This window comes from Moschus berezovskii, chromosome 6 (genome assembly GCF_049115385.1).
Source record: "Moschus berezovskii isolate FMDL1 chromosome 6, NW_MosBer_1.0, whole genome shotgun sequence".
NCBI classification, from domain to species: domain Eukaryota; kingdom Metazoa; phylum Chordata; class Mammalia; order Artiodactyla; family Moschidae; genus Moschus; species Moschus berezovskii.
Genome location: NC_142465.1, coordinates 30,040,299 through 30,055,987, shown reverse-complemented (window position 1 = coordinate 30,055,987; position 15,689 = coordinate 30,040,299). Strand labels below are relative to the sequence as shown.

The 15,689-nt window shown below is 40.2% G+C and overlaps 1 protein-coding gene across 2 annotated transcripts in view; it reads right to left on the bottom strand.

The window, feature by feature from the left end:
* CBX5 (chromobox 5) overlaps positions 1-15,187 on the bottom strand; it is a 34,936-nt gene extending 19,749 nt beyond the window's left edge. Inside the window, exons 1-2 of one of the 2 annotated variants that reach the window (XM_055394608.2) lie at positions 15,044-15,179; positions 14,714-14,877 (exon numbers count right to left, since the gene is read on the bottom strand). The gene's annotated coding sequence lies outside the window, so the exon portion shown is untranslated. Of the gene's footprint in view, positions 1-14,713; positions 14,878-15,043 lie in introns of both variants that reach the window. The other variant, XM_055394607.2, reaches the window with a different exon arrangement.
* Positions 15,188-15,689: the final 502 nt, after the last annotated feature.

Below are 15,689 nucleotides of genomic sequence, written 5' to 3'. Positions count from 1 at the left end.
GACTAAGGGGGGGAGAGAAGCAAACGGAAAAGTTAAAAGGCTTAACTTTCCTTTTCAGTGAAGGCTGGGTGGAGAAGTTGGAAGATACCTCCCTTGGCTTCATCAAGTCTAAGGCATTCAGAGCTCCAGGGAATTGGCTCTTGGGTTTTTAAATCCAGAACTTGTGCTTATTTCTCTAAGAGCACCGGGAATTTAATCAATAGCATTTTAAGATCTAACAGGATTATCGCTCAACTGGAAGCGGGGGCGGGGAAAGGCTAGATCCTTCTACAAGATCAGGACAAACTACCGACCCCCTAATCCAGCCCACCAGGAACACTTTAGGCAAGGCCTTTTCTACCATCTGTCACTGAACAGTTAATTAAAATTGGGAAGGGGGGAGGTGCAGGGAGTAACAGGAAAGGGAGAAGTATTTCAAAGATACTATACAACTTTCCTTCTTGGGGGATTACTAGATTCAGAAACAGAATCCAGAGACTTGAAGCACTACCTAAGAATCTTTCAACTGAAATTATAGATAGAAAACAATTTAATTCTCCAGTAGTTTTAAAAAGCAGAAGGGGAAGGAACAGTCCAGTCACAATCATTACTCTTAATTGAAAACCACTTCTCATTAGTTGTTTTTGTAATATTATAAAACAAATTTTAAATAATTACCCACTTGGAACATTAATTATACAATATAATAATTGAAGCATCGTATGTTAAAAATTCCTAATACTTCAGAAAAGGAGGACTGAGATAAAGAAAAGAGACTTAAGAGACTTGCAGTCCCATGAATGTTCCTTTCTGCTGGCCTTAAAGAACATTTTAGAGAGCTCCACGACTCTGCTGTCTTCTTTACAGATATGAGTCGTTTAGAGACAAAGGCTGCTGCCACAAGAGAGTATGAATAAGGGACAATCAAAAGCAAAGAACCCGACTGAGGGGGAAAAAAAAAGAATGGTGATTATTCTGCCTATCAAACAAGAAAACTGTAGGGAATGAGAGCACAATGGCCAGTTTTCAACTATGAGAATTTCTTCAACTTTAAATAGACTCATCAGGAAATCTGAGTAAAATGTGCCTTTCTCGACTCTTCCTAACTTTTAAAAACTTTTTGTAGTTAAGGGATATGAAAACACTGCCAAAGGAATTAGATCAGAGTTGTGATTCTGTGATTAACTTGCCATGTGTGATCCTAAGTAAGTAAATTTTAGGTCTAACCCCAGAATCTCTAAAGGGGGCCAAATGAATCCCCACTGCCTACCTCCAAGGGAAAGGGTGAGTTTATGTTGAAACCAAAGGCTCTTAAGTCCCCCAAGAGAAGCTTTTATAAAATATTACAGGGCCTAATACAACAGCAGCAGGAAATACGTGACCTTCCAAATTCCTAAGCCATTAAGCCATATCACATGCAGTAACTCCTGCAGTTCAACATGTTAGAAAGCAAGAAAGCAGGAACCTTGTCTTTGTTAACCTGCTGCTGGTAAACAAATAAACTTTCAGAGAAAAGGCAGGTAACCTTTTCTCTCGAGGACAAAATTCTTACTCCTTAAAACTCAGGAAAACATTGGAGATTGCAGAATGAAAAAAAACAGCAGTTCTGTGAAGGGATAAGGGACAGGAAAGAAGGACAGCAATACTAAGATTTTAGTGAAACCTTTCAGGGAAAACAAGGGAATCCAATGAGGAAACGGACAAAAACATTCTGGTGTCCATCTTTCTCCTTAAAACATCAGGAAATAAAGAACCAGATCAATTCCCTCCTTCCCACTCTTAAGAACCGGCTAAAAGGCACATGGCTAAGATCCCTTTCTCTTTGGGAAATGGGTTTTGCAACAGCTGACAAATCAAATTGGGCCTGATGCCAGGAGTCAGAGTCCAACCATAATATTCTGTAAAGGATGGCATGCAATTGTCTTGTAAATCTCCTGGACAGTCACAGATCAGAAGCTGGCAAGGATGACGACATAGTTCTGATGGAATGTGTCTTATCTTAACCTTGAAGTTACAGATCGGCTCAGGAGCAGCAGTAAGAAATGAGAAATGCACTCAGACATCGGAGGGGACATAATTCTCTTTTAGACAGTGCGACCCAGTGTATTAGGGTCAAATGAAACACAAAGCCAGACGGACAATTTAAGGGCTAGAGCCTGGACCAGATAAAGCATCTAGACTGGTGGTTCACGCTGAGCTTGGGAGGAGGGAGTGTTCCAGTGTGAGGAATGAGACATGGCTGGCAGGATGATGGAGAGATTAAGGTAGAATCCCGATACCATGACGGAGGAAGAGAGGCTGAGCCTCTTGAGCACAACCTTATTATCCTTATGGAAATCTCCACGGGAAGGGGTGAGCTTCTCAAGTCCCGTCTTTCAGACATAACAGATCTCAGTCTTTTCTTGAACACACACAGGAACTCTCTGGTAAAGGCATCAACAACTACAGACAGAGCCCAGCAATATAACTGCCCATCAGATCACGAAAAAGAGCAGGCCCCACCAACCCTTCATATCAATGATACAAGGCAAATTCACCTTACAGGCAGGCCCCTGTGTGCTGGGGGAAAAACACCTAAAACCAGGGAATCTGGTGAGAATTCAGCCTTGGACAAACATCAAAGACCTTTGCGGTCAGGCACAGTCAGAACATACATTCCAAGTCGATGACAGGAAACTTCTTTAACAGATGAAATCTTTCAGAAAAAAAAAGAGAAAACGGGAAGAGGTGATGAGGTGAAGCAGAGAGGGACCAAAAAGTCCCACACATGTAAGGGTAAAAGAAGATTAAAAAAAAAGGTAAAAACTGCCAGTCCCAGAAATTAGAGAGGGCATCACAGAAAGCTGGGGCACCCCAGAAGAACAACAGATGTCTTGATTAACTCTTTGCATTAACAGATCAATACTGGAAGCAGAGAACCACTCACATGAGATCGTTGGTGTCTGTACTCTGCCTAGTCCGTCCATTCACTACTTCTCAATGTCAGCTGTCCTGGTGGCTTTTGCATTTTCATGACAACTTATAAGCAAAAGCATATACACACACACGTGTGTGTTTATACATATATGTAGTATATATGTATATACTGTGTGTGTATATATATATATAAACTAGGACTTCCCTGGTGGTGCAGTGGGTAAGAATCCACCTGCTAAGGTAGGAGACACAGGTTGGATCCCTGGTCCAGGAAGATTCCACATGCTGCAGAGCAACTACACCCATGCACCTCAACACCGAGCCCACACTTCTAAGCCCGGAAGCCACAAATAACAACTACTGAGCCTGGACACCTAGAGTCTGTGCTCCTCCACAAGAGAAACCACCGCAGTGAGAAGGCCATGCACCACAATGACCACAACCAGAGAAAGCCTGTGTGCAGCAGTGAAGACCCAGGGCAGCCAAAACACACACACATACATATATATATACTAATTCTTTCTCCGAGCTTTCTTTGTATTGTTTAAAAAGTAACAAAAGCAACTGCTAAGTTGCCTCACTGAACTACCTGCTGATCTGGCAGTAGTAGTCAAACCAAGTGTCAAAATGCATTAATCAATGAGCTCTTTTATAGAATTTTAATATAAATTTTATAAGCACACTAAGAACACAAATCTTCTATTAAAAAAGTCATTCTAAAGAGCAGAAAAGGGCAAGGGCATATGCAAAGGTCCCTCTCACATGTATTAATTAAATATGCCACTGACGACTGACTTCCGTTGGTCCAGGCTTGAGAAACTCCCAAGTCTCCCTAAGGCCCTTGGGGAAAGCTGTCGGCTTGTGTGAAGATTAAACTGTCAACAACAGCGTTGTCTTCAAGGCGTCCTCTTTGTAGCCTATTGTAGCAAATAAAACAGATGAAAAGAAGCCAAATTTACAGAACCATTTTAATCTGGTCTGGATTCTTTGCTCTTTATAGATCTCAAAGTACCAATGGTTTTAGGTTTGTCACACATACAGCATAAAACTAAAATACCCTCTATAAAGATGTTTTCTTCCACTAGATTTATGATTTCCAAAGTATTAGCCATGTGGCATCTTAACAAAAACACAGCATAGAGATTCACATTACAGCTGTCCTGGCTGTCTCAGGGTTTGTTAAATGGGCTGATAACTATCACTCCACCTCCACCAAAAGCCTATGAGCACCCAATTCAAGAGGAGTTAAAAGCTTTTTAAATGTCTATTTAAGAGACTGGATTAGGAAAGAGTTGAGGAGGAAGATTAACTGTGGTTGTTAACACCCCTATCATTAACAAGCCACATATAGGCAACACAAATTTTATTAATAGAGAGGAGTGTGGAAAGAGGAAATGATTCTCCCTTGGCTAGCAGAGCTCCAGTTTGCCATCCTTTAAAAATCAGGCCAAGGCACTGCTTCCACCAGTCAGAGAATTATTCTGGGGCAAAGTATCCTATTTGCTGATTATCTAACCCTCGCGCGCCAGCAAGCAAGGGAGTAGAGTCTTTTTTTCTTTTAGATTAAAACATATACATTATAAATGGAGATAAAGGCTACCCTGTAAATTTCATTGTATTGTCCTCCAAGCTCTGACCCCATTAAAAAATATAAATGAATGTGTACTACAGCAGTTCTCAGAACTCAGTTTTATGTTTGGTTCATTGGTATATTTAGCAGTAACACACAAATTCTTAATATCTCATTACCAGATCACAATCCCACAAAATAATCTTACATGGGATTTTTTTCCTACATTCAAATCTACTGTGTTTCGTCTCTCAAGTGTCTGCTTTCTCTAAATTTAGTTAGGGCACACCTAAAGCCATCAGAGGCAAGAGGTTAGCTATTCAATAGTTTCTCGATTCAAGAGAAAGCAGAATTTGGTACCACTAAGGGGAAATGTCTTCCAGTTGGTGCCTCTGAACACCTCTATCCTTGGAATGTACTGAATTTCTCAAAGCACCATAGTCTCTGGTGAGTGTTAATCTCACACCCACTCCTCTCTGTTAATTAAATACGATGAAGCATGAACTAGTAGCGCTTGTCACCTTTCATGAGGAACCTGGCAATTTCCCCATAAATTTTAAGAAAAATGGGTAAGAGTACCACTCGAGTAGCTGACTGTGAACTTCAGAGTGTTACATACCACTGTGGCAAATCATGTTCACAAAATATGGAGGGGCTGAAAGAGAACTGAAGTGCCCATCCCCAATTAAAATCACAGTCACAAAGTATTTCTCAAATAGTCGTAAACTTAAGATTCACACTTATCCAGCTTGTACAGATTTTGGTTATCAGCAGCTTAAGAGTTACAATGGCTTCTTCAGGTCATTTCAACATATCTTCTATTAGAAGGAAGAGCTTCTACTACGCCTAACAATTTACATTCTACCAAAGTTGGAGAAGGAAATGGCAACCCACTCCAGTGTTCTTGCCTGGAGAATCCCAGGGACGAGGGAGCCTGGTGGGCTATTGTCTATGGAGTCGCAGAGTCGGATACGACTGAAGCAACTTAGCAGCAGCAGCAGCAGCAGCAGCACAGTCTTAGTTTAGCAAAGACATTCAAGAGTCATAAAAATTAATTTGCATAACCATAAACTAAAATCTCTATTGAGATGGTATTAGATTTTAAATCAGTATGCTAAAATCTGATTAACACATCCTGACTTTTTTAAAAAAGTTTTTATATAATTGGAATAAGAAAGGTATCTCAGACTGTAAAACTTCCAGGAGTAAAAGAGAGCAGTCCTTCAATATATGGCATAGTTTTGTGCTCTGCTATTACCTTGGTGTATTAGCAACATGAATTATATTGAAGTCATAGCCTACAATTTAGATAAATAAAATCAACGCAGTATTGAACTTTTCCCCATCCCATACAACGGTATCCTTGGCAGCTCCTTGGCCATCTATTAAGATCCTGACCAATTTCTCTCTGTGGCAATTTAAAAGCTGTAAAAAAATACATAATGGGTGATGACAGGAGAAACAAACCCACAGCAGAAATTATTGAACCTTGTACATCTTTGCAAGTGTCTCTATTGACATATAAGTGTGAGTTACTACGCTACAATATCATAAAAGTGTGCTCTACACTTTAGATATATTGAGAGTTAAATGCAAAGAAAGGCCACCGTCAGATAAATGGCTTAAGGGATGGCCAATCTCAGACCACCCAGCTCTTCCACTGAGCATTCTGACACATTGCTTAAGCCAAATAAGATGTTTCTTTTTGTCCCGCTTCCAACCATCATCAGAACTCAGAGCCTATGCCAAAAGGATGATACAGTAATACTGACTCTTGCTCTAAAACTGTCTGGTTGGTTATATATTTATTGAGACCCAAGTAAGTGTCAAATATCGCATGAGCACTGAGTTTAAGCCCGTCTTCAACTTAAGAACTAAGTTGAAGTATCACCAGGTCTCTCCCTGGTTCAGCCAGCAATGGCGAGCACCATCCCAAAGGCTGTTATAAAAAAAAGCTACTAAAAGGGCAACTACTTAACAGTCACAGTATCAGAACTAGGAATAAGACGTGGGTCCTATCCCAACTAGATCACTGAAAAGTTGAACTAGACGGGTCACTTAACCTAAGGTGTTAGCACTTTGCCCTGCTTATCTCACAGGTCTGCTGTGGGAGAATAAAAAAACTAGAAAACACTTTAAAATATATAAAGCAGAGAAGTTAAATGTCCGATAGTAGATGAAGTTAAAAATAACACTTCTATCTTCTGGAAGAGTTTGTGTAGAAATGATGTTATTTCTTCCATAGAAGTTGGGAAAATTCACCTGTGAAGCCATTTGCACCAAGCTTTTCTCTGTGGGAAGGCTTTTAACTACAAATTCAATTTCCTTAATACACACAGGGATAGTGAGGTTCTTAATTTCTTCTGAAGTGAGCTTTGGTAGTCTTTCAAGGAAGCCATTCATTTTATCCTAGACATTAAATGCACTGGCATAATTGTTCATCAGTCCAGTGGCTCAGTCGTGTCCGACTCTTTGCGACCCCATGAATCACAGCACGCCAGGCCTCCTTGTCCACCACCAACCCCTGGAGTACACTCAAACTCATGTCCATCGAGACGGTGATGCCATCCAGCCATCTCATTCTCTGTCGTCCCCTTCTCCTCCTGCCCCCAATCAATCCCTCCCAGCATCATAATTCTCCCTTATAACTCTTACAGTGTCTATAGGATTAGTAGTGATATCCCTTCTGTTATTCCTGATGTTAGTCATTTGTGTCTTTTTTTCACTGATCAAACTTGCTCACTACCTTATCTTCTCCTAAAAAAACAACTTTCAGTTTCATTGATTTTTTTCTCTACTGGTTTTGTTTTATACGTCATCAACTATACACTGCTTTAACTTTCACTATTTCCTTTCTTCTGCTTACTGTGGGCTTGATTTTTTCAATTGAATGAATTTGTCATGTAATATGGTAAGTTTAAGGTATACAGCATGTATATCTTAAATACATATACTGTAATATGGTGGACAGTGTAGTGATATTTATCACATTATATAATTACAGTACAATATTATCCATATCCATGATACCATGCATTAGGTCTTTTTTGATTTTTTATTTTTTAAAATAATTTTATTTCTGGCTGCACTGGGTCTTCATTGCTGTGTGAGGGCTTTCCTGAGTTGTGGCGAGCGGGGGCTACTCTTCGCTGCAGTGCACGAGCTTCTTTCCAGAGCACAGCCTTTAGGTACGCTTGCTTCAGTAGCTGCAGCTTGCAGGCTCTAGAGCATGGGCTCAGTGTTTGTGGTGCATCATGTGGAACCTTCCTAGACCAGAGATCGAGTTCATGTCCCCTGCATTGGTAGGTGGGTTCTTATCCACTGTGTCACCAGGCAAGTCCTGCATTTGGTCTTTAGAGTTTATTTACTACCTGTTACAACTTTGTACCCTTAAACATCATCACTCTTATCCCTTTTTCTAGGTTAAGACAGAAAGACTCTAGATCTTTCCACCTTTTAAAAAAACCTTTTATTTGTATTGGGGTATAGCAGATTAACAATGTTGTGATAGTTTCAGGTAAACAGCTGAGGGACTCGGCCCTTCATCTATCTGTCCATTCTCCCCTCAAAGCCCCTCCCACCCAGGCTGCCGTGTAACACCCACCAGCGCTCCCTGTGCTATATGGTAGGACCTTGTTTATCCATTTTAAACACAGTAGTGTGTCCATGTCAATCTCAAACTTTGTCTTTTAATTAAAGCATTTAATGCTATAAATTTTCCTCTAAGCACTGCCTTGGCTAGATCGCACACATTTTGTTATGTCATCATTTTTATTCAGTTCAAAATAATTTTCCAATTTTTTGTGTGATCTTGTCTTTGATCCATGGGTTACTTGGAAGTGTATTGTTTAGTTTCAGTTATTTGGGGTGTTTTCCAGGTGTCTTTCAGTTACTGATTTCTAATTCCATTACAGCCAGAAAACATACTTTGTATAATCAAATCCTTTTGAGATTTGACAGTCTGACTTGTTAAATGTTGCTGTGCACTTGAAAAAAATGTATATTCTGCTACTGCTGGGTGGAATAGCCTATGAATGTCTATGGTATCAGGCTCATTGACAGTGATGTTCAACCCTTCATTGCTTTGCTGTCTACCTGTTCTATTAACGGACTTCTCAGGTGGCACAGTGGTAAAGAATCTGCCTGCCAATGCAGGAGACTCTGATCCCTGGGTTGGGAAGATCCCCTGGAGTAAGAAATGGAAAACCCATTCCAGTATTCTTGCCTGAAAAATGCCATGGGCAGAGGAGCCTAGCAGGCTATAGTCCATGGGGTTGCAGAATTGGACATGACTGACCCCACAGCACACATTATTTCAGTTCTTCTTTTTTTTTAACTAAAAGAAGGTGTTGAAGTTGCCAATACAATTGCAAGTGAGTATTATTGAGTTTTATTGTTTTCTTTCTTGTATTTTGGTGCTTATTATTAGTTGTGTAAATTTTAGAATTACTGTATCCTCTTGATGAATTGATCCCTTCATCATCTACTTAGTGTTAACTCTTTGCCCTACTTACCTCATGTCTGTTATGGAAAAAGCACAAGAAAACACTTTGGAAAGTACACAGGAAACAAAAGGTAAAATGTTTGATAACAGAAGTAGTTAAAAATAACTTTAATGAATTTTCTGAACTATCTGTAAGTTTTATCTATCCTTGTCTCCAACTACATGTATAAATGAGGCTTGCCTATGTTTATCAGATTACTAGATATAATTTATTGTTGTGAAATACTGAACAAATTAGCAGTATATTACCCTCCACGACTCCCTGTGAGGTAAGTGAGTCTTACTGATTTAGGGATACGAAACAAGGCACATGGAGTTCAAGGATTTGCCTCAGAAACCAAAGATAGATTTCCCAGCCTGTTGGGTTGACCTCTTTGTAGAGGGCATTTTATTCCGACTAATTATGCCCATTGGCTCAGATATGAACTTGTGTTATTCTAAGAATTGCAGATTACAATCAGAGAAACTCTTGAATTTAATTTGGTTCCTCCACTCCATGGAAGAAATAAATAATGAGTGTGTTATAAAACTTGATCTTGAAGCAGTCCTTTCAATGACACCATCTCAATCCCATGCTTTCTGGTGTGCTTCCTAGCAGTGAAACATGATGGAACAGGCACTCAGTAAGTCTGAAGAGTAAGACTGCATATCAGAACTTCCCTGAAGGTCCAATGGTTAAGAGCGTCCACTGCAGCGAACTAAGATCCAGCATGCTGCACAGCCAGAAGGAAAAAAGACTGCGAGTGAAAAATTTAAAATCTAGGTCAACCTAGTTTCAGGTAGAAAAATCTGTCAGTTTTTTTTTTTCCCTTAAAATTCTGCTACCCCCCTCTCTTAAAAATTTTTTTACCTCAACTGAGGTAAAATTGACTTTAAGTGTTTAAGTTTGATGAACTATTCTTACTGGATAGGAAATCCAGACTACACAGTCCTCAGCCTCACTGGAATGACTGAAAAGTGGTTTAGCTCATCTATTACGCTCATTTTAGAAAATCACACACAACAAGTACAGGTTTGTTATCAAGTGTTAATACCCTGAGAAATTAACAACCAGTCAACAACTCAGTTTTCTGTCCCTCAAGTTCTAGGGAAAACCAGTTGGACTATATTGGCCCAAAATATAAGAATTAGTTCTTGATTTGCATTTAAAATTGACTTCAAAAATAAACTCCCAAGACAATTTAGGAGTCACTTCATAAAAAATTTTAGGTCTAGAAAACTATTAGTTATCACCTAGCCAATTCCTTCCATAAGAAACTTAGGGCCAAAGAACGCAAATGGCTCACTTTGAGTTTCCTGAGCCTTTCCCTACTCTCCCCACCACTTGCTCCTCATTTTAAAAAATAACCTTTTCTTTTTTGAATTAGATAATATTTATTTGGATAGGGTTTAAAGAACCAGGGTACAGTAGTCTGAATGATGCCCCCCAATCCCGCAAAGATATCCATGACCTAATCCCTCAAGGTTGTGACTATTGCTTTATATGGCAAAAGATGTGCTTTAAAGATGTGAAAGGAGAAATTTATCCCAGATTATTAGGTGGGCCTTAAATACAATCAGCAGCAGTAACAGCAGCAAATGCAATCACACATATCTTTTTAAGAGAGGTAGGCGTTCTGAGAGAGACATATAGAGAAAGCAATGTGAAGACTGAGCAGGGAGTGAGGAGGCAAGGAAAACAGACAACCACCAGAAGCTAAAAAGGCAAGGAAGGGATTCTCCCCTAGGGCCTCCAGAACGGGCTCAACACCTTGATTGCAGACTTCTGGCCTTCAGAACTGTGAAAGAATAAACTCTTGTTGTTTGAAGCCACCAGGTTTGTGGTAATTGCAGCCACAAGAAACTAAGACACAGGGGAAATAAAATTTTAAAAATAATCAACCAAACATTTATAAAACTAATTACTGATGCAAAGAGAACTGTGCTTTAAATGACCCAAGAATGCCTAAATCCTTTCATCTTTCATTTTAAAGGTAAGTTGAGGCAATCCGAGAATGCAATTTACCTAAAAGGATGGCAGATCTGAGAAGATAAATTCAGAAAGGTCTAATATTTACATAGCTGCTAACAAGAACAGTGTAGGTTTTCCCCCAAACATGCTAGCTGGTAGAGCTCCCGGGCAGACTAAACATAGGCAACAGTTGTCACTGTGGGTGTTCTGCCAACACAAGTGTAAAGTTGTCATCAGAAATGAATATGTGGCTTTGAGTGGCTTACAGAAATCCAACAAATCTGCGTCCTGGACTCTGCACAAGCCAACTCTTCTCAGGATGACCTGGACTCCTTCCCATTAGTACAATGATCAGTTAAAGCCATCCTCTACAAGAAGGGAAGGGAAATCAATTTATATCAGAGAAAAAAGACAATTGCCCAGAGTCCAAGGTCATCAATAACAATGTGTAAATATCAGCCACACTGAGTCAGTTATAAATGATATCTAGCACTATAATTTTATTGCTTTTAGAGTCAACATCCAGAGCATTTAGGCCCAATTTCATGTTAGGTGAGGGAAATAAAAACAGACCAAGTAAAAGGACAAGAAAAAAATGCTCGACCAGGAGATGTGATATGAGCTATTTCATTAAGATATAAAAATTATGCTATGTGGTTAAATAAATGGTAAATGCAAAAAATACTAGTCTTCCTCAGAAACCTCTGTACCCTGGATACCTTTCTCTCTTTTCTAGAAATATTGTCAAGGGCTCTGAACATCACCAGAACTTTCCTAGATATATAAAAATCCAGCCAACTCAAAGGCATGCTCTGTCTTTGTCTTTCCCCAGTTATCATCCTGCTCACCTTCTACCTGAGAGAAGCTTTCTACTTATTGGATTTCAGACAGACTAATGAAGATGTGTTATTTTTCCTTTTATATAACAATCATTTAATGTTTGGATGCAACAGGATATGCCTCTAAGTTCTAAGCACAAGTGTCTGAAATTTTTGTAACACAGACTCAGCATTTTGTATTGTTAAGAGTGTACAAGTTAACAATCAAACCAAGTTCTCCAAAAGCAAGAAATAAAAGTCTAAACTCAGGATTTTCAATATAATAGTCTTAGATTTCAATTTAAAACTACTCACCAAAATTTCCCCACCAGAGAGAAATGTTTATCAGACTATTAACTATGACAGTGTAAGAGAACTTACAATAAAACAAGCAACTTTTATTCACACATCACAGTAAACCAAAAAGTCTAGGTACAAGTCCTAAAAATTTTCAAATAAAAATATACCATTAAAAAACATCAAATAAAGGATCACTGATTAATTTGTTTATAAACCAAAGTAGGCAGGGCTGGAGATGAAAGGAATCTACTCAGAGAGTAACCTAGGGAGGCATGTTTTGGTTTACCTGTTCTTCAAGTCAGTATTTCTTTTCCCCCAAAGTATGGGTCTCTAAACAGCTGAAAAATCAGTTCAGCAGAAATCAACCTGTGTTTTTAAAAAAATGAAATAGGGTACTATAAATGAGAAAATGTCAGAATGCTTTGCATATCTGTTTGTATAGTGAAACTTTAAAGGAAAGAGGATTAGATTAAGTCAGATGAGAATGAAAGAAGCATCTGAAGCAAAGTCTACCTCTCCAAAAACTTATTTGCCATTATTTTAGGAAGCCAAACACAAGATGCAATCAGTGTTTAAATGGAAAGAAATGGTAAAAACATTAATGTAGCTTTCCTTTTATCCAATCAAACAGTGATCACACTACATCTGAAGAGATAATCATAAGGACTTTTACCGAAGAGCCATTTACCCAAGAACACTTCCTAAACACTTCACCCATCTTCTCTCTAAATTCCAATTAAATTCCAAAATAAAAGATTTTGACAAGATACTCGATTCTACCATCTGTCATTTCAGATCAATGGTTTTCAAGTGGAGACTTTGCACCCTTCCCTCAAAGGACATTTGGTGACATTTTGATTGTCACAAGAAGAGGTGTGGGGGAAGTAAGATGCATTTATCAGGCTCAAAATGTCAATATCGCTGAGACTTAGAAACTCTGTAGTAGATCAAGACTATTCCTTTCAAACCTAAATAAATCAGGGACAGATGGGGCTTCCCAGGTGGCTCAGATGGTCTGCCTGCAATGCAGGAGACCCGAGTTCGATCCCTGGTTCAGGAAGATGCCCTGGAGAAAGAAATACCTACCCACTCCAGTATTCTTGCCTGGACAATTCCATGGACAGAGGAGTCTGGCAGGCTACAGTCTATGGGGTCGCAAGAGTCAGACAGGACTGAACAACCAAAGCTTTCACTTTTTTTTTCACCCTTAATCTGTATCACTTTAGTTCTTATAAACGAAATAGTTGTGTTATTAGAATACCTACAAACAGCTTATAAGCAAGTACAAAATAGGTTTTCCTTTTGCAAGTGCCAAAAACAGGAAAATCTTTCCTCTGTTCACAATAAGCTCAGTTAAAATCATCTTCCTTTTGTATATCAGAAAGGTCTCTACTCATAACAGAACTTCATGTGTATCTGAATTTATTACAATATTTAATGATTTTCTCTGACAATAAATCAGTAAATAATAGAGCAGTACAGACTCTGATACAGTCAACATGTAATTAAAATGTTTTACTAAAATATACTGGACAGAGTAGAACGGCCATTACCAATACAATATGGACTGCTTATAAAATACTTTGAAGGAAATAAAATCAGAAGGCAAAAAAAAAAACAACCCAGGTGATGAATGAGTCCTATCTCCAACATCCTAAGTATTAACCTCCTTAAGCAACTTGTCTTTTATCTAAATCCTGATATCCTCAAAGAACAGCAGAAAGGGCTTAGGAGATCTGTACTGGTTTAAAGAAAGTGATACAGATGCAGAGAAAAGATCCTCAGAAAAGAACTTAAAAGACTTTGGGGACGTGGGCAATGCTTGTAAAACACTTAGCATGATGCCTAGCAAGTACTCAGGAAGTCACCTTTTCAAAATTTGTATTTTAAAATCGAGGGTCACCTTAGTTCCTAACGGAAAAACAGCACTTTTTTGAGGTGTAAGTAGGTGGTGAGAAGTACTTGCTTGTAACTAAAAAACACAAAAACAACTGGCTTTAAAATTTAACTTTAATCACAAATTATTATCCCTGCAAAGATTTAAACATTGGAGATCCAACCTGTCTCCATCCCACTGTAACCCTGGAGGTAACACCCTTTGTTATGTACCTTGCCAAAACTTTGTCTGTGGATTTACAAATCTCTTAGTCCGTGGAAATATGCATTATTACTATTATGCTGACTTTTCCTGGGTACCTTTCCGCAGCAGTACAAAGAGATTTATGCTATAAATCTTTCTAATATTTCAAGTCAGTCTTCGTAAAGGAGTTCTCAAAGTCAAAAAACACTCCTTGTCCCCAACCCCCCCAACCTAAAAATGCGGGATTGAGGGATGTACCGATGTGGGAAAACAAAAACCAAAATTCAGGCATTCAGGAGCAAACTTACAGCTTCTCTACCAGAAAACTGTGTGGCCTGGAAGCCCAAAGGCTTCGTTCAAATCATTGTGGATAAAATACCCACCCCCAAGGCGCCATCGCAGGCAGTGACTCCTCAACCTCGCAACCCCAAATCTAAGACCTCCCTCTGCTAGAGCGCTGATTGGACAGTCAGCCCGAGCGCTTTCAATAGGCTGCGTGCCTACTGGCTCCAGATTTGGTCTATCCATTTAAGCGCTCGACTCCCGCACCCCCCATTGGAGTCAAACCGCTGCCTCTCCGAGGAGCCCAACCTACCGCGCGCTTCGTGCTCATTGGCTCAGTGAGCCGCTGCTCAGGAGGAGCAAGCCCTCCTCCTACATATCGATGGCCCAAGGACCGGTCAGGCGGCAGCTAAAGGCAGACCCAATTGGCCTATACACTCGCCAGTCAAACTCTTCGGCTGCAAGGCTCCACAGAACCTACGGGGATAAAACATCCCGCCCCTGTTCTTCCATTGGTTGGGTGGACCCACCGCTCCCCCTTCACGATCCCCCACCCCGCGGTCCATTCATTACACACAATAACGGGACCGATTGGAGTCGGTTCAAGACCTCGAATGCGTAGGCAAGACTGTCAGCCACTTACCCGGGATCGAGACCGATCACTCACGCTAACGTCTGCCCTGTTCTTCTGTGGTGAGGCCACAAGCCACCGCCGCTGCCGCCTTCTGCGCAACGCCAACCGCCCGCCAAAACGGATCCTTCCCTGCGCCTGCGCGACCAATCCTGAGCCCGGACCCTTTCCCCGCCCATTACGCCTGCGCAAAAGGGGGCCCAACGCCCGCCACTACGCAGGCGCCTTAGGTTCGCCGCCGTCTCCGGCCCGCCATTTCACGTGTTCCTAGCGCCAAGCGCAACTTCCTACGCGCCTGCGTAAACTCGCCATTTTCCTACACATGCGCTCAGCGGGCAGTCGTCGCCAAAAAAAGAAAATGTTGTAACTTGCTAACCGCTTTTCTGATGCGTAGTATTAATCATGGTTTGCCAGGTAAACTGAATATAAAATTAAGGACGTAGAGGATTAAAACGTTTCTTTAAATAACTTAAGTACATTCACACACGAATGATTGCATTACTAGCCAATCACACTAGTTAAGAATAAGATTACTCGAGAGCCAATAGACCTCGAGGGGTGGAGACTGCGTAGAACGCCCAAATGGATGACGTTACACAGCAATGCAGCACCAGAGACCAATGGTAGGGGAAAGCTGTTTCAAATATCCAATCAGAGC